The sequence below is a fragment of the Choloepus didactylus genome (genome assembly GCF_015220235.1).
Source record: "Choloepus didactylus isolate mChoDid1 chromosome 26 unlocalized genomic scaffold, mChoDid1.pri SUPER_26_unloc1, whole genome shotgun sequence".
Taxonomy (NCBI): Eukaryota; Metazoa; Chordata; class Mammalia; order Pilosa; family Megalonychidae; genus Choloepus; species Choloepus didactylus.
The window spans coordinates 2,942,841-2,963,271 of NW_023637614.1; the positions used below are offsets into that span (position 1 = coordinate 2,942,841).

A 20,431-nucleotide genomic window follows, 5' to 3' on the forward strand; every position below is an offset into this window, starting at 1 on the left:
GGCTGCCTTTCTATTTTTCTGACAAAGATCTTTGCACAAAATTGTTCAATTTTGAGGAAAAACCTTTTTTTTATTTCTTTTATTGCTCATGATTCGATTGTAAGGTCTAGGAAACCACTTCCCATCACAAATGTTTAAAGGTATTGCCCTATATTTACTTCTAATAATCTTATGATCTTAGGTCTAATGTTTAGAACTTTGATTCATTTAAGCTAATTTTTATATGCTATGTGAAAAACAGGTCCTGTTTCATTCTTTTGGATATGGATATCCAGTTCACCAGGCAACATTTGTTTGAAGAGGCTGCTGTTCCTTCTCTACTTCCTGTAGAGAAAGTTAATTCCTTGATATTTGCTCTTTCTTCTTTTTTTAAATTTAATTTTATTGATATTGTTCATGTATCATACAGTTATCCAAAGATCCAAAGTCTTCAATCATTGCCCAGGGTACCATCATAGAGCTATGCATCTGTGATGTTTAGTTTCATGTGTCAACTTGGCCAGGTGATGGTACCATGTGTCTGTCCAAGCAAGCACTGGCCTGTTATTACAAGGATATTTGTGGCTGGTTAATAAACCAGAAGGCTGGTTTATTAAATCATCAGTCAATTGGCTGCAGCTGTAACTGATGACATCAATGAAGGGCATGTCTTCCACAATGAGAGAATGCAATCAGCTGGATTTAATCCAATCAGTTGAAGACTTCTAAGTGTGACAGATAGAGGAGCTTCACTTCTTCTTTGGCTAACAGCCAGCATTTCCTGAGGAGTTCATTAAAGTTGACAGTTTGTTTCCTGAAGTGTTCATCAATCACATTCATTGAAGTTGCCAGTTCACTACCTGAGGAGTTCATCAAGCATCTTCATTGGAGTTGTCAGTTTGCTGCCTGCCCTGCAGAATTTGGAATTGTGCATATCCACAGTTGCATGAGACACTTCCATAAATCTTATATTTATAGATATCTCTTGTTGATTCTGTTTCCCTAAAGAACCCTCACTAATACAACTTGGTACCAGGAGTGTTTCCTGAGAAACAGAGTCTTAAAATGGGCTTTTACAATTTGTTTTCTACTCTGATTAGATTCAAAGGCACTAATGACTCCATTTCCAATAATCAAGATGGTACTGACAGTCTTTAGCATGATTTGGCAATGGAGATATGCAAAATAGCACCATTTGATTCTCTTAACCATACTCTTGAATGAAGCAAGGCTCTGGGTGACAGTGTCTTCAACACCTTCACAGAGTTTTGCAAAGTTAAGAGGTATAATGATGTTGGTTGGCTGCTTTTAGATATGCCAAATAAAGTTATAAGTGAAAGGGATGAGCTAAAGTCTTCAAATTTGAAACTTAAGCACTGTATGAGAGATATAAAGCTTTGTATATGTGCCCTGAAATTCTTATTTCCTGTGGCTGCAGACTTGAGATTTCTGAAAACCAGACACAGAGACTCATTGTGTCATACCAGATTTACAATGTAAGCTAAAGTCTCAAACTCACAGGGTATCTGCTGTTAAAGTAAAGTCATTAATTGGAAAGGAATGGGATCCTGAAACTTGGGGTGGGGAAATGTGGATTAATAATGGTAGTGAGGACATTGGAATCTTAGATTCTGCTGAGTGCTTGTCAGATACACATGCAGTGGGCTGTCCTTAGGAAAAAGCCCACCACCTCTAGTCTGCCTTGAGAAAACAGCTACACAGCCTCTAGCCTGCTTGGAGGAAACAGATTCCAGACCTGCAGTCTGCCTGAGGAGCCTGCCCCATCGAATCACTTGCTGTTTCACTAAGCCACACAGGCCCAGTCTTTATATTCTATATTTCCTTCTGGTGTCCTAAACTTTCCTTTTGTTCAGTGTACTTACATTGCTGTGCTACCATCACCCAAAATTGTATCCCAAACCTCTTACTCCTGTTTTCCTATCTGCCTGTTGTGCTCCCTTTACTATATTTTGTAGTGTAGGTAACTTTTTCATAATTTCTCTCATTGCCTGCTTGTCAGAGAATATTTTAAACTCTCCCTCATATTTGAAGGACAGTTTTACCAGATATAGGACTCTTGGTTCACAGTTTTTCTCTTTATCTTAAATATTTCATACCATTTCCTTCTTGTCTCTGTGGTTTCTATTGAGAAATCTGCACAGTCTTATCAAGCTTCCTTTGTATGTGATGGATTGCTTTTCTCTTGGTGTTTTCAGCATTCTTCTTTGCCTTTTATGTTTGATAATCTGATTATTATGTGTCTTGGTGTAGGCCTATCCATATCTATTCTCTCTGGGCTACACTGCACTTCTTGGATCTGTAATTTTATGTCTTTAATAAGAGACGGGAAATTTTCAGTGATTAATTCCTCTAATATTGCTTCTGCCCATTTTCTCTTCTCTTCTCTTTCTGGGGCACCCATGACATGTCCATTCATGTGCTTCATGTTGTCATTCAATTCTCTGAGATGTTGCTTGTAGTTTTCTGTTCTATTCTCTGTTCTTTGGTGTGTAGTATTCCTGGTGTCTTGTTCTCCAGTTCCTGAGTGTTTTTTTCTGCCTCTTGAGATCTGCTGTTTTATGTCTCCATTGTGGTTTCCATCTCTTGTGTTGTGCCTTTCACTTCCATAGATTCTGCCAGTTGTGTTTTCAAACTTTTCATTTGCACCTTATGTTTGCCTAGTGCTTTCTTTTCAGTCTTCATCTCTTTTACCATATTTTCCCTGAATTCATTGATTTGATTTAGGATTTCATTTAGCATATTTCTTTAAAAATATTTAATAGATTGTTCCATTAAAGTGAAATGATATTTCAACAGTATCTTGATTGAGGTAAAAGTTTGTTCCTTTGGCTGGACCATATCTTCATTTTTATTAGTGAGGTTTGTATCTTTCTGTTGTTTAGGCATCTGGTTTCCTTGTTACCCCAATCAGATTTTCCCAGACCAAAACAGTTTCAGATCTCAGAATGGGGTTATATTCAGTTTCAAGTCTCCCTGCATGTATGTCTTAAAGATTGACAGAATTTTCTTTGAGGTCTTTAGTCATTGTGTTTTCCTAACCTGCCCACCAGATGGCACCTGTCAGCCTGCTGCTCCCAACTGGTTCAAGGAGGTGTGGCCCCTTTAGTTTCTGTTTTGGCTGTTATGCCCCATGCTCTGGGATCTGGTTCTGAAGGAAAGACCAGTGGTAGGGTTGGGTCCCACCTCCTTCTTCTTAGGGTAGATACACCCCCTAGAGAGTTGTGAGCTGCATTTGAATAGCTTCTTTTTCTCTCTGACTCTATCTCCACCTCTGCCTGGGTCAGAGCACTGCAAACTGAAAATGGTTGAGGTTTTCTTCACTGAGCCCTTCAGGTTGGGAGAGCAAGAAAAGGACAAATCTCCCTTTCAGATATAGTCCATAGCCCTCCAGTTTCACCCATCATCCAGAGGTAACACTTGGTCACCTGGGCTTCCCTTCTAGGGACAGAGGTGTCTTCCCTAAAAGACACCTAGAAAGTCAGTCATCCCTAAAAGCCTCTAGACACCTAGAAGGTCAGTCATCCCTAAAAGCCTCTGCTTGTTAGGTGGTTGTAGCTTGTAGTCAGCAGTCCACATTTGTTAATTAAAAACCTGGAGCTAGGTTGCTCTATATTGCTTCCTCTGGAAATGCCAATTTGTAGCAGAGCAAGATTTTACAGCTCAGCCTGCCATACAGAGAGGGTGCTCCAAGTCTCATACTAGAGTTTCTACTTACAGATTTTATGCTGTGATATCAGGCATTCCTCCCAATCCAGGCTGGTGTATGATGTGTGGACAGGTACAATGTCCCCCAGCAGTTATTCCAAATTATTTACTAGTTATTCCTGATTATTAGTTGCTTCAGGGGACTAACTAAATTCTACTTTTCTCTATGCCACTATCTTGTCCCCTTCCCAATCACAGAATTTCTTTTTCTTCATTTTAATATAGGAATTTAGGGCAATAATTTCTCTCAGCACTGCCTTTTTTGCACCCAATAAGTCTTGATGTATTGTGTTTTCATTATCATATTGCTCAAGCTATTTGCTAATTTCTCTTATAATTTCTTCTGTGACCCACTGGTAAAGAGTGTGTTGCTCAGACTCCATAAACTTTTTAATTTTACAGTCTTTTGCCTGCTATTGATTTTCAACTCATTCCAGTATGATCTGAGAAAGTGTTTTGTATACTATCAATAATTTCAAACTTATTTTGATTTTCTTTGTGATGCAACATGTGGTCTATCCTGGAAAATATTCCATGTGCACTTGAGAAAAATACATATCCTGTTGATAAATGTATGTTGTCTATTTTATTAATCATAGTATTCATTACCTCTGTTTCCTTATTGATCTTCTGTCTAGATGTCCTATCCATTGATGAGAGTGGTGTACTGTAGTCTCCAAATATTACTGTAGATGTGTCTACTTGTTCCTTCAGTGTTGTCAGTGTGTCATGTATTTTGGAACTCTCTGGCTCAGTGCATAAAAATTTATAATTTTTATGTCTTCTTGGTGAATTGTTCCTTGTTATTAATATATAGTGTCTTTCTTTGTCTCTTTTAATTGGTTTGCTTTTGAAGTCTAATTTGGTTGATATTAGTGTAAGTAACCTCACTCTTTTCTGGTTTTTGTTTCTATGAAATATTTTTTCCCATACTTTCATTTTCAACCTACTTTTGTCTTATGTCTAAAATGAGTCTCTTGTATACTGCATATAGATGGATGTGTCTTGTTTTTCAGTCCATTCTGACAGTCTATGTCTTTTGATTATTAGGCTTTAATCCATTAAAATTTAATGATATTACTGTTAGGGCAGTAATTTCTTCTATGATTTTGTCTTTTGGATTTGATAGGTCATATCTTATTTTTTTCTGTGTTTCCTTGTATTTATAGCCCTCATCTCTACAACCTTCTCCATACCTCTCTTGTCTTTTCCTATCAATCTGCAGCACTCCATTTATTATTACTTACAAAGCAGGTCCGTTGTTCACAAACTCTCTCTGTGTCTGTCTGAAAATAATTTAAGCTCTTCCTTATTTGTGAAGGATAGTTTTTCCAGATATAGAATTATTTGTTGGAAGTTTGGCTCTTTCAGTATCTTAAATATATCACACCACCACCTTCTCATCTCCACTGGAAAATCCACATATAATCTTCTCAAATTTCCCTTGTAAATGATGGATCTTTTTTCTCTTGCTTCTTTCAGAATTCTCTCTCTGTTTTTGATATTTGTCAATGTGATTAGTAAATTCCTTGGAGTATGTCTATTTTGGTTTATTCTCTTTGCTATCTATGCTTCTTGGATCTGCAATTTTTGTTTTTCATAAAATATGGGAAGTTGTCAGTGATTATTTTCTCCATTATTCTTTCTGCCCCCTTCCACTTCTCTTCTCATTCTGGGACAATCATGAAATATATATTTGCATGCTTCATGTTGTTATTCATTTCCCTGACACCCTGCTCATATTTTCCCATTCTTTTCCCTGTCTGCTCCTTTGCATGTAGATTTTCAGATGTCCTGTTCTCTGGTCCACTAACCGTTTCTTGTGCCTCTTCAAATCTGCTTTTATAGTCCTCCATGTATTTTTCATCTCTTCTGTTGCACCTTTCATACTCATAAATTCTGTCATTTGTTTTTCCAGACTTTCAAGTTCTTCCTTATATTCTCCCAATAATTTATTTCTATCCTTCATCTCTTTGGGCACATCTTCCCTCAACTCATTGAGTGACTTTTATGCAATTTCATTTTGATATAATTGCATAAAATACAGATATTCAAAATGTACAATCACTTGTTCACAGTATTGTGATATAGTTGTTCTTTCATCACCACAGTCAAACACTGAATATTTTCATTACACCAAAAAGTAAAATGAAAATTAAAATAAAAAAGAATATCCAAAACATCCCATACCCCTCCTACAATTGCTCATTTACTTTTTAATGCAGTTTAATTGAGATATATTCAAACTCCCTACAGTCATCCAGAATGTACAATTATTCACAGCACCATCATACATTTGTGTGTTCATCACCAGAATCAATTTTTGAACATTTTCCTTACTTAAAATTAAAAATAAAAGCAAAAAGGTACACCTAAATCTTTCCATCCCCTCCATCCCACTCTATTCTTCTTCTAATTTTTGTCCCCATTTTTCCACTCATTTGTCCATATACTGGATAAAAGGAGTATATGCCACAACTTTTCACATTCACAAAGACACACTATGCAACATACATAGTTATAAAATCACCTTCAATAATCAAGGTCACAGGATTGCAATTTGACAGCTTCAGTTGTTTCCTCCTAGCCATTCCAACACACTAAAGACTAAAAGGAGTTATCTATACAGTGCTTAAGAATACTCTGCAGAGTGACCTCTCAACTCCATTTGCAATCTCATAGCCACTGGAACCCTACTGTGTTTCATCACTCTTCCACATTTTGGTGAAGAAGATCCTCTCCATCCCACAGTGCTGGGTCCAGGCTCATCTCCAGAAGTCATGTCCCACATTTCCATGGAGATTCACACCCCTGGGTGTCACTTCCCAACTAGGGGGGCACAGAGTAGTGAGTTCTCTTGATGAGTAGGCTGGAGAGAGAGGGGGCAACATTTGAGCAAAAAAGAGGCTATCTGGATGGGACTCCTAGGCACAAATAAAAAGTGCACTTAGCCTCTCCCTTGCAGCAACTAGCCTGACAGGGGAAGGTCCCAGATTGAGGGCTTGATCTACTAATTGGCAGTCCTCAATGATTGAGGGTAAATCAACAATAGCCCAGGTGGAGGAGTCCAAAATTTCCACATTTCTCCCTAGCTCCTTGGGGAGGATGCTCATATCACTCTGGGATGTGTCAGGATTTCACCCAGCCTGTAAAACTCACCAAATCCCACTTCCCATTCACTGCTTTCTGCACCTATGGTTTTCAAACTGATCAAACAAGTTAGATTATCTAGTGAGCTACCAAAAGTAGAGATCCTGTACCAGGTAAACATCTCCTCTCTTGGTATTACACATAAGATGTAGTTTTAAAACACAGTCAGTATCATCCTTCACCCTTGGGCCTGATTTGCCTTAGTCCTAACCAGATCCTCTTCATTCATATTGGTATTTAAAGTCTGAATTCTTTTTCAGCTTTTTCATCAATTGCTGTATGTGGTAATACTGACATTCATAGGTGCCAAGTTCTAGCTCTGAGTCTCATGTGTCACACAGATACCCAAAGTTTTGGAGACCAACCAGGTTATACACAACGAACTCAGCATCTCAGGATTTAGATAATGATTACTACTTAGGAATATATGTAACTGCTGTAAGAGCTTTCAATGTAGAGATAATTGCAATAAGCATTTCCCTGATAAGCTCTGCACTAAGATTCAGTTCTCAGAGTTTACACATTATAGTTAGCCCATATTAGTGAGGCAATATAATGTCTGTATTCTTGTTTCTGGTATGTTTCACTCAAAATGTTGTACTCAAGATCCATTCACTTAGCTGCATGTCCCACAGCTTCATTTCTTCTTGTAGCCATTCAATTTTCTATTGCATTCATTCATCACATTTCACCATTCTGTTCAGCAGTCAACAGAGTCTTAGGCCACCTCCATCTATTGCAAATATGAATTCTGTCATCATATATACCAGTGCATCAATGCCCATTCATGTCCCTGTCCTCTGATCTTCCAAGTATATAACACATACTGAGGTTGCAGGCCCTTGAAACCCCCACATACCTAGCTTCTTGTGGGACCAGCATACTGTCCTCCAGTTGAGCTACACCATTCTACTTCCCAACCAACAGTGAATACACACATCTCTCTCTCCAATTCTCTCCAACACTTGTGCCCCCCAGCTTATTTTTCCCCTGCAATTTTACAGGGATATATTCAAATACAACATAATCATCCACAATGTACAATCAGTTGTTTATAGTATCATATGTTTGTGTATTCATCTCCATAATTAACACTTACACATGTTCATAACTAAAAAGAAGAATTGACACAATAGTAAAAAGGATAAAATGAAAGTTAAATTAAATGCAGCAATAAGGTCAGTCAACAACACCACTACCTTGAATGCCATACCCCTCCCATATACCCCTCCCTCCCATATGTTCAACCTTGGTATATTGCCCCTGTCTCATTTAATGGGAGCATATTACAATTTTATTGGTCTTTCATTGATTTCTGAATTGATTTATCATGTTTGAACATCTTTAGTTAGTTGTTTCAACTCCTGTATCTCTTTGAAATCTTAGTTTGTTCATTTGTGAGATACTGATAGTTTATATGGGTCAGAATATATGCTATGTGACTTAAGGAACCACATACTTAGTATGTCATGCCCTTGACTTTGAAGCCTACTCTTTTGAAACTTATGGCTGTAAAATGGAGGCTATGCATCTTCAGAGAACCTCTTATTGCTCAGATGTAACCTTTCTCTCTGTAAGCCTAAGTTGGCAAATAAACACATTAAAATCTCCCCTATGTAGAACATGACTCCCAGGGAAATGATTCTCCATGGCAACGTGGGACATGACTCTCAGGAATGAGCCTGGCCCTGGCATTGAGGAATTGAAAATGCCTTCTTTACCAAAAGGGGGGAAAGAAAGGTAACAAAATAGTGTTAGTCACTAAGAGATTTCAAATAGAGTCAAGAGGCTGTCTTGAAGGTATTTCTTATGCAAGCTCGAGCTAGCTATCTCAAATAGCCACACTACACCATGCCTTAACCAACAGTAGTCCTGAAATATGTAGATCTCTATCTGAGGCTATATAAAACTTTCAATCACTAAATTTATCTCTCAGAAATTTAAATCAACCAGAGTGGTCTTTTACCAGATGAGGCCTAAAACCCAGAGTCAACTGCTACTTTAAGAACAAAAGTCATATCCAGCTCCCTTCCCCATAGTGTTGACACCCCTTTCCAATATGAACAACTTAGGGTGGTCTCTGCCTAGACATGTGAAGACTGGGAAAGTGATTAAATGAGAGGAAGGGGTAGCAACAAACAAGATAGGATTTACAAAGGATTATGAATATTGAATCTTTATATGAAACTTTTTTAGATGCTAGGGTATTAGAGTAGCTAGAAGGAAATAACTGACACAGTAGAAATGTACATAAACCATAACTTCTTTGAAACTTGCTCTATAGCTTCTTTTAAATTATACTTTGCATGTTATCACCTTTATGATTACATCCTATATTTCACAATAAGGAAAAAACTGAAACTGTTTAAATGTAACCCATGATATTATTTGAAATTACATATATGACTACTTGTTGGGTTACACTTTGAAACTTATCATATTTCCATACATAGGTTGTATTTTACAATAAGTAAATAGTAAAGTTTAGAACTGTATCCTATAATATTCTTTGAAATTTGCTCTCTACTTTTTAAATCATACTTTGAATGTTAGAACAGGTATGCAGGCATGTTAAAATGCATAATAAAAATGTATTTTAAAATCCTCCAAAGTAGACTGATTCATGGACTGAAAGTAGATTAGTGGTTACTATGGATAATGGGGAGAGTGAAATGGGGGAGTAACTACTTACTTTGCAAAACCAGTTTGGCTATGGGGCAATGAAAATGGTTAAGAAACAGATATTTGAGATATTTGCACAATATTTTGAGTGCATTAAATGCCACTGAATTTTACATTTTAAAATTGTCAGAAGAGTAAATTTTGTTATGTGTATTTTCCCAGAATTAAAAATATATTTTCAAACATTGCCAATTGTGCCCTTGGGGGCAAGATTGTCCCCAATTAAGAACCACTGTGATATTCTACAGTATTGAATACATAGACTACTTGATTTCTAGAATTTGGGACCATAGATATTTTGGGTCAGATAACTCTTGTGGGGGCTCTTCTATGTATTCTGGTATGTTTAGCAGTATCCTTGGCCTCTATCCATACATATGCCTAGAATTGTGACAAAGAAAAATGATCCCCAGGCATTGCCCAATATCCCCTGGGAGGCAAACTAGTCCCCATTTGAGAACTCCTGACACAAGATTCTAAACTCTATGCCATTTTACTACAAATTCCTTAAAATATAATTTAAAATTTTTGTACAAAGCAAGCTTCCAGACAAATTGCTGTCTTTATAATTTGATGAGTATTGGTTCTAATTCTTGGTATGTTTCTCACAGTGTGGTCATTTCAAGCCATTGAATTCTCTTGCTGTATTTATTTACAAATAGGTAAATTTTTTTCAATGTTTTCATGAACATACATTTATAACATCCAACAGAGGGTCTGTTTTCAATCAGTTTTCCTCTGCTGTTTGTATCTTTGTTTTAAATCTTATTGGTTTGTTTTGTACTCAATTGTAGCCCTAAATTTTAACTCAGAATCACCTCTAGTAACTTGATCACATCCTGGATCCATATGCCATATTTTTCTCTCAATGCAATAGTAGTCTTGAGCTAAATCCTTGCCTAACCACATCCCATTAAACAGAGTTATCAAATTCCAGGTTTAAGTTCATATCTATTGAGAAATTACATTTGTCATTGTATCAAAAACTTTATAGATTAACTTGATCCCACACACTGCAACAGTCTTGAGAATTTGAGAACATTTGTTTTGATAATGGTTTTCCTTGGATAGCCATGCTAAACACTAAAGGAAGTTGGGTCCTTCATGGTATCACACAGTCACTGAGTTCAAGCACAACTTCCATACTTGAGTTTAAGAAGAACTTGTGATTTGAAGCTCTACATCTAAATAATTATCTGTTAGTAACTAGCTATAATCATATGGGCCATTTTGGTGTTTCTTTTTAACTGTAACTTTCAGCACTTGAACCAATCAATGTGACTATTGAGAATGAAAAAACATCACCTGGTGCTGTGGATAGAATCATGTCTCCCACAAACACATGCAGGAGACCTAATGACCCTGGTCCTGTGGCTATGAAATCATTTTAAACAGGATCTTTGAAGACCCTATTAGTCCAGACAAAGCAAACTTGAATCACAGTGGCCTTAATGTAATACTACCAGAATGCTTATAAGCAGAGGAAATTTGGACATATGAATGAGGGGTAGGCAAGAGACAAGTGGAGACAAAGAACCATGCAAGGCAGATAGAGATTGAGTTATGGATTTCTGGCAAGCCACCACAAGAACTCTACAGACTTCAGAGAAAGTATATCCCACCAACAACTTGATTTTGGACATCAAGTCTCAAACCATGAAGCAGTAAGTTCCTGTTGTTTAAGACAACAAAGTCAGTGGTTCTTTGTTACAGTAGTCCTGGAAAACTAACATTGAGTTTAGTGGAAAAATTAAGTGAGGGTGTGGATCAGTGGCCTTTGTCAGTGTCTAGGTATTAGTGATAAATAGTAATTTGAATTGTTTTTAAGAAATTTCTGAGTTAGCCTTGCTGGCTTTTCTGGGAGTTATCAGCTATAATTTGTGGATAGCTTAGGGAAAGGCTATGCATTTTCCATGATCATGGATTTTATACACACATAGAATCACCAATTGTTAGAACAGTGACATGATCAGACATATAATTTTCAAATCACAGGACAGATTAGAGCAGGAGTCAGCAAGCTACAGCCCACATGCCAAATCAGCTAGTTTCCTACATTTGTGAATAGAGTTTTAGAACTCAGCAACACCCATGCTAAAATATACACTGAACATGTAGACTACTTTGGCAAGTACTAAACTAGGTCAAGAAATAACTGAGCCAGTTAAGACCCATAAAAAAGAATGGAAGGAAATCTACAATCTCAGTAATACTTTTTCCTAGACTGAGTCCACTAAAAATAGTTATTTTAGCTAGAGAAATGTGCATGCTCAGATTAAATCACTTGGTAAGAAAAGATGTAGACCAAAGACAGAATCATGAGTAAACTCCAAAAACTTAAAGGACAGGCAGAACAAGTTATTTGATGAATAAAACTGGCTATTAGAAAGGTAGCATCCTGCATATAAGGTTTGTAACATAACATACCTGTTGATTCAGGAGCATGTGTAGTTCACTGCAGTCAGATGAAGGGCAGAACAAACTGGGTGTGTGTGTAGGAAGAAAACTCATGTCAGGCTCACTGATCAAATTTTCTACTTCAGAGCATTTTTGAATTTCAGATTTGTGGGTAAGAAATTTAAAACCTGGTCAGTATGATATTGTCAGTCATAAGAAAACCTACAAGTCTTGTTCACTTATAAGACAAAGAGGACTTGACTTCCAGAAAAACAAGTCAAGACTAAAGCAAAGTGGATGAAATTAGCAAAACTGATGGAAAAAAAGCATGTTGACATGGTTGCTGAAATAATTAGTGGAGATTAAGATGGAGTTTTGTAGAAAGGAGTAAAACTGAAGCATTAACAAAGTGATGCTGGGAAGTATCTTAAATTTATAAAAATGATTCATAAAATAGAGCTTTACAACCCTTTCCAAGATGAGAAAAGAATTATTATATTCTTAAAAGAAACATAAACAATATCAAAAAAGTTGTTTTCCACATCATTTTTATCTCTCTTCATCTTTCTTCTCCTAACAATATTGTAGTAAGTTTGAAAAGGCAGAAAATTTTTTTCAAAGCTATTGCCAGAGGGTGAAGTACATATTCAAAATGTCAGGGATAGAAAGATGTTCATAACTTTGGTTATGTAACAATCTAAGGATACTACAGTGTGCTTACTTTCAGGAAGAGGGCTGGAGGGAGTGTAAGATTTCATTTAATCCTTGATTCTAAACAGTCACTTTGTTGCCAAGAAAAATCTCATTATCCTTCCTTGTGATTGTGATTGTTCTCCCCTTTCCTCTGTAAACATTTTAACAGTAGGAATCATTTTGCTAATAATTCTAGGTGTGTATTTTTGCCTACATCAATGAAGGATATGTGAAGGGAGAACTTTGGGCTTAGTAGCAACATAAAAGTATGTCTCTAGAAGTCACTTTTAGACTGATGGAAATTGCTCCCTTGTGCAAAGCATGCCAGCTTATATAGGTTAGTATTTTTAATTGATTTGATATGAAGTATTTGTCTGTAAAGGTACAGATGCAAAGCAATCATTCCTCTGAACATCCAAATATATCAGGTAATATGAGTAAGCTAAAGTGATTTAAAGGATTTCACTCATATGGAAATTAGAGCCAAAGATTACAGAAATTAAGTTTATACTTTAGAAGATTGGAAAAAGCACTTAGGGCTTAGCTTTAAAACCATGTATCAAATATTTATGTCCATAGTATTTCACAATCCACAAGGATACTAAAAATGCTTTACACATACACACACACACACACACACACACACACACACACACACGTACTTTCCCATAACCTTAATTTATTTTCTAAGGAATTGTTTTAACTGTATTTGACTTTATTCCTCTTCTATTTCAAAGAGATGATGTTCCATTTAAGATAAACAAAGATACTATTGTTAAATTCTTTGGTTTCATTTCTATTTTAAGTTTTGGAGCTATATGCATTTATATCAACAACAGCCAACTGATTGCTTTTCTGAAGGAAGATGTATTGTAAAACAATTAGGTCTCAGTGACATTTATTAAAAAATTCCTGGATGAATCAGTACCTGAAATAATGTTCATGTGCTATGTTAGAAATTAAGTCAACACCCAATGAAATTTTTATTTTCAGAATTCTTTACTATTTTCTGAAATGAATTCTCTATTCTCAGGATAAGACCTTCAATAGAATGAGTTAAATGGAAAAACAGTAGGAAAAGCCTGCCTCACCATTTATAACAAATGCAAAGATGTGAGACATGTCAGTGTACACAGATGGTGACATTGTCAGAATTTTAACTGTTCATTTTCAGTTGACCATACATAATTTAATGTCAGTCAATTGAGGCACAATAGAAAACAGAAAAGTTGTGAGACATTGTTGAAAAAGAAACTCCTCAGCCAGTACTAACACAGCAGGCAAACAATAATATTGGATGATTTTCTATATAGATTTGGAAGTCCTACATTTTTTTCTGTTCCAGAAAGGCCTAGAGTGAAAGTATTAGAATATTTTTATTCCTTTTTCACAATTCTTTATAACAAAGTGTTTTGTAATAGTCACACATAGATATAAATAGAAAAATATAACAGTTTTCTCTAAAGGATATTAAGAGAGGGAAGATGGTGGATTAAGAGAGTCAGGACAAAAAATCTCTGAGAAAAGCACTAGATAAGAGACAGAAAGTGTCCCAGAATACCAGTTCCAGCATTGCACTTATTGGACAAGGACTGCTAAACCCACAGGGGTTGCCCACTTTGTGAAACTGAGAGTCTGTGTTCAGAATTGAGTGAGTGAGCCTTCTGGGGAGCCAGCAGCCATGCAATGGTAAGGAGAAACCAGAGGTTGGTGTTTGGAGATGGATTTGTTTAAAAACCCCAAAAGCAGCTGCAGATCTGGCAGCAAGATCTACAGATTGGAGCATGGGGGAAGTGCCTTCTGCACCCTGGACATAGGCCTCAGTATCTGGCATGGGTGATAGCCTTTGCATACCCACAGCTATTTGCCCCAGAGCTAGGAAGTTGGAGGTACACTGAAAGGGGGAAATTACCATGCCCCATACAGCCATCTTTTCAGTGGGCTGACAATGCCCCTGTATGGCACAGTGACCCAGAACTACACAATGCAATCAAGTGCAGTGGGAAGTGTTGTCCAAACCCCAGGCAGCCACCTCAGTATCTGGTGTGGATAATAGCCTTTCACACACCCACAGCTAATTGTCACAGAGCTAGGAAGGCAGGGGACCCCCGAAGGGGGAATTTACCACAACCCATACAGCCAAACTCTCCCTGGGCTGGGAATGCCACCATATGGTGCAGCAGCCCAAAGCTTCCCCTGGAGACTGTACTCAGCTGTGATGTTGTGTTTATTCCCCCCCATGGAGACCCCTGGAGGCAGAAACTGCACAGAAGTTCCAGGGGTCCTACACCAACACCAGGGACTCCTGGATCTGGAGCAGAGACAGACTGAGGAGACTGAGCCAAAGGTTTGGATTTCTGCAATAGCTTTTAGTCTTCAGGAATGCCTAGGAGATTTGACTCTTCAAGCCAACCCCCCTTCCTAACTGCTCAGACTCAACACACATATTCAGGGCTGGAGTACCAACTACACATGGAAATGTGCTGCAATGATTGGATCCCCACAAGATTTGGACCCCCATTCAGCTTATAGAAAAAGTTGGGGAGAACAGGCTTGATGGTAATAGGTGGCTTGTAGGTGTCATTGCTAATAACTCAGAGAAAGTTCACTCCAACAAGCTGTAGCTCTGATAAATTAGAGATAATTGTTCAAATAAGTCTGTATATCCTAAAAGAAACCTATCAAGATAAGCAAATGCAAAGAGGCCAAAAGCAACAGAAAATTTTAAAGCAGATGAAGAAACCAGGTATTGATAACCAAGAAATGGATAAGCCAAAACCAAACACCCAAATCAAAAGATCAGAGAAGACACAGAACTTAGAGCAATAAATCAAGAACTAATGGCAAACAAGGATATGATGGCACAGGATACAAAGGACATGAAGAAGACCCAAGAAGAGCAAAAAGAAGAATTTGCAAGACTAAATTAAAAAATAGATGATCTTATGGAAATAAAAGAAACCGTTGATCAAATTAAAAAGATTCTGGAAACACACTGTGCAAGATTAGAGGAAGCTGAGAAGAGAATCAGTGAACTGGAAGAGGACAGAGTGGACAGTGAAAATAAAAAAAGAAAGTATGGAGAAAATTGAGAAATCAAAATGGACCTCAGGGATATAATGGACAAGATAAAGTATGCAAGTATAAGCATCATTGGTGTTCAAGAAGGGGAAAATAATGGTAAAGGTCTAGGGAGAGTATTCAAAAAAATCATAGGGGAAAACACCACAAACCTTCTAAACAACCTAAATAGAAAAATCATAGATTCACAAAGAACTCCAAACAGGAATAAGTCCAAATAAAGCCACTCAGAGACACATTCTGATCAGATTATAAAATGTTGAAGAGAAGAAGAAAGTTCTGAAAGCAGCAAAACAGAAGCAATTCACACTTACAAGGGAAACACCATAATACTAAGCAGTTACTTCTCAGTTGCCACCATGGAGGAAAGAAGGCAGTGGTAGACATATTTAAAATTCTGAAAGACAAATTTGCCAACCAAGAATACTTTATCCAGCAAAGCTCTCCTTCAAATTTGACAGGGCACTTGTGAGGATCAAACAAGAATACCCCATCAAAATCACCTGACACATTGAGCCCATGTGGCAAATACTACCCTTTTGGAAAAGGCAGACAGAATAATCATTACACATCATAAAATGTGCAGCAAAGGAAACAAGCAAAATGGCCTTAGCAAAATAAGACATACTGAAAAAGCCTACCTCAAAGGCAGCTGACACTCAAGATGAGGGCTAGAAGGATTAGAAACTGGGAAGTGGTAGGGAGTCTTCCAGGCAAGATGAAATAACCCACACTGAAGTGTGAAGACCTACTGAACATTTTAGTTGGGGTAGGATATGACATTTCAGATTCAGAGCACCCTGAACCAGGTTATCATTTTTTTTCTGAATTTTAATAGCTTCTAAAATTCTTTGCTCTGTGGTGATATTCCTATGAAGACAAATCTAATGACATTCTCCAGTTTTAAAGACCTCACTGGGTATTTGTTTTATAGGGCTAAAAGCAAACATAGTAACTCAACATGTAAGATCCTTTACAATCTGTCTCTAAATCAGGAATTTCCTGAACAATGCATGAGATAAACCACTGAGGTGCCAGAATAACACAATTTTTAGTCTCACTTTGAACAATTTTGTTCATTTTACAGTAGCTTTATTGTGATGATAGCTACACAATTACACTTAAGCATCATACTGGGAATTTGGCATATGTGCTCAAGTGTCTCAGTGACAGGGCACAGAATCAAATCCAGAGACCCCTGCTCTGGACTCCAGCAAACACTACTTTCTTTCATCACCAGCCATAAGAAGCTCCATGATTTGCATTGTATCATGGTATACCCTTTCCTAAAGTGCTTCCCTCACTTTCCTAAACTAGAAGAACCCAGTTTATCCTTTAAGGACCAGCTCAAATGACGTCTCTTCCATTATCTTCTACAGAGCTGCATTCCCACCTGTGTTCCAGAAGCTACCTTGCTGCATGGGAATTCATTTCCCTGGCCTGCTTCTGTGCACACTTCAAAGTTCCTCCAGACTAAGAGGTTAAATCCTTATTTAGTCTCCAGCATGCAGCCCAAAACATGTGTCCCCTACCCCCAGCAACAACAGTGTGAAATTAAATTTTTAAAACCTCAGTCAGAAGATGAACTGCCATCTCCAATACAGAACACTTTTTAAATAGTGCAATAGTTCTCAAAATGAGGTGTTTGGCTGCATCAATAGCACCTGGAACTTAAAAATGCCAATAATGGGCATCCCATTTCCAGCGCTGAGTGGGAATGCATGGGGTGAGGTCATCAATATGAGTTTTAACCAGCTCTCCAGGTGATCCTGATGCACACTGCAGTGTGAGAATGCCCAGTCATTTCATCAAATACACTTCAGGTATAATGACCTCAGAGTTCCGGTTTTCAGCTTTGCTCAGGAAATGACAACCAGTGTGCCTGTTCAGTTTCAGAAGTGTCCCTGTTTGGGTAACACACAATGTAGTCATCCCTAGATAAGAAAATACATTTGTGCCTCCCATAATCACACTTGGGAGAAATAATATTTTATATTCATACCAAAATGACCTCAAAGTATTTAGCAACAAAATCTCAAAAAGGAACTTAGAACAAAACTGGTTGCACACTATTTTTGGGAGTGGGTGCCTGGTCTGGTCCCCATTTCCTCGGGGCCTGCTCCCAAGTGGTAGCAAAGCCTTCCCCACCCCCGGGACACCTCAACATGAAACCCCTTTGCCCACATGCATGCCCTGTTCTCTTGCTCACCCCTGGGCCCATGAAACACAACAGTTTTTCTCTAATTCACTCCTTTCCCCTCGGTGGCTAAGACATGCCCTGGACCACAAACTCTGCTTGACAGTCCAGGGCAAAAGAAGCCACAAACTGAATGGGCCTTGAGGGACTAGCTCTAGGGCCATGTCTGCTTTACACAACCAAGCTCCAAAGCTTTTCAAGGTGCTTCCCTTATGCCCTGTGCCACCCACACTTTGCACACTGCAGCCCAAAGCCCCACAGCCACAGGTCCCAGGCCTCACCCCTGGCAATCCATGCTGCCCATAGCCCACACTCCTCAGACCCTAACCCTTGAAGCCCACAGCCCTCACCCAGCAGCCTTTCAGACTGGAGCTCCCGATGCCCTGCACTTCTCAGACCATTTCCCCCCAGACCTCACCTCACAGATCCTATAGCACCTGCACACCCGTACCACATTCACTGCTCGTCACCCTCAGTGTCAGTGACAGTCAGTGCTGCACCATGGTTTTATGGGCCTCTGGGATCCCTCCTTGCTGGAACTTCATGCCCAGCACATGATCCCTTGATGGCCCCCAGGAGCTCCTGGGCAATGCAGAGCCTTGCTACCACTGGCCCCTTTGCCTTAGCCCTGGGGTAATATCCTGCAGGGATGAGGATTTGAGAGTGCCAAGGACAACTGGGCATGGCCCTCTTTTTCTGGGTGGATGGACACCACATCCAGTACTAGGTCCCATTCCCAGAGTGCACCTGACACTGCAGCTTAATAGCCAGGTGGCCAGCAGGTGTGCTGAGTTCTGATTGGCTGCTCTGAGTGCAGCGGTTCGGCACAGGGACAGGGAATGGGACAAGGAAGGGGAAAATCCCAGCAAGTTCTGCCCCAGCTCCCTTTGTTTAGTGAACTGTTGGCCTTGGTGGTGACCAGATGGGCTTTGAGATCTCCTCTTGGACTAGCAGACTTGTTCCTTGGTTGACCCTTAGAATTAGAAGCTATTTCACTCATCAGATGTAGAAGCGAGCTTTGCATTTTGCATCCAAAGAAAATAAAGGATGATACAGGTGGCCATATATCTAAATATTTATCCAATCATTTAATGGATACTTGCATGCTCCTGGGTGAGGAAGCTGTCTCCAACTTTACCTGCATCCAAATCCCCTGAAAGGCTGGTCAAAACACAAATAGTTGGCCCCCAGCCCCAGAGATTCTGATTCCGCATGTCTGGGGTAGGACCCAATATCCTGCTTTTCAACAAGCTGCAGGTCATGGTGAGGGAGCACTGCAGCTGGTCCTGGGTTAGAAGTCATCAACAGGAGCTTATTCCCTCACTGAGGCAAAAATCCAACCCAAAGAAAGCAACTGGAAATACTGTAAAATAACAGACACTTGTCAAGCTGGGAAAGGGAACTGATGCTGATTATTATGTTGCTACCTCACTGCAATGGCAGTTCAGTAGCTTCTATATAAGAGGGAGCGTGGGGCATAGTGCAATATAGTTGCCACTAGAGTCTTGTTTTTTTATCTTTTTTCTTAAATGCAATTTTTAATTCAGTTTTATTGAGATATATTCACATACCATACCATCATCCATGGTGTACAATCAACTGTTCACAGTACAATCATATAGCTGTACATTCATCACCCCAATCTATTTTTGAACATTTTCCTTACACCAGAAAGAATCAAAATAAGAATAAATAATAAAAATAAGAAAACACCCAAATTACCCCATCCCACCATATGTTTCACTTTCCACAATGTTTTCACAATTGTACTGCAACCCCTTGTAAGCTACATTGTTTTACAATCACCTTCAAGAGTCAAGGCTACTGAGTCGGAGTTTGGTAGTTTCAGGTATTTGCTTCTAGCTATTCCAATATATTAAAACCTAAAAAGTTTTATCTATATAGTGTGTAATAATGTCTACCAGAGTGACCTCTTGACTCAATTTGAAGTCTCTCAGCCACTGAAGCTTTATTTTGTTTCACTTTGCATCAACCTTTTGGTCAAAAAGATGTTCTCAATCCCATGATGTTGAGACCATGGTCATCTGGGGGAGTCATATCCTGCATTGCCATGCATTGCCAGGGAGATTTACACCCCTGGGAGTCTGATCCCATGTAGGGTGGAGGGCAGTGAGATCACCTGCAAAGGTGACTTAGACAGAGGGCCACATGTGAGCAAAAAAGAGACACTCAGGAGGAGACTATTAGGCACAACTGTAAGTAGGTTTAGCCTCTCCTTGCAGCAACCAGATTCATAGAGGCCAGCCCCAAGACAGAGGGTCTCAGCACATCAAGCCATCAATCCCCAATGTTTGTGAGAATATCAGCTACAATCCAGGTGAGGAAGTCCAACAACTTTGCATCCTCCCCCAGCTCTTCAAGGGGTTCCCAAATATACATTTTTATTCTCCATCCAAATTACTTTAGGATGTGTTGTTATCACATTCTAATCTATGCAGACCTACCATAGCTCACTTTCTAATCAAAGTTCCATGCAATTGTGGTGTTTGAACAAACTGAATGTAG

General features: G+C 38.7%; 1 protein-coding gene and 1 pseudogene across 2 annotated transcripts in view; one reads left to right on the forward strand and one right to left on the reverse strand.

Moving 5' to 3' along the window:
- The window catches only part of LOC119525729, a 237,517-nt gene that overhangs the window by 98,321 nt on the left and 118,765 nt on the right, over nt 1-20,431 (reverse strand). The window lies entirely within an intron of this gene.
- LOC119525719 overlaps nt 1-20,431 on the forward strand; it is a 60,657-nt pseudogene that overhangs the window by 14,582 nt on the left and 25,644 nt on the right.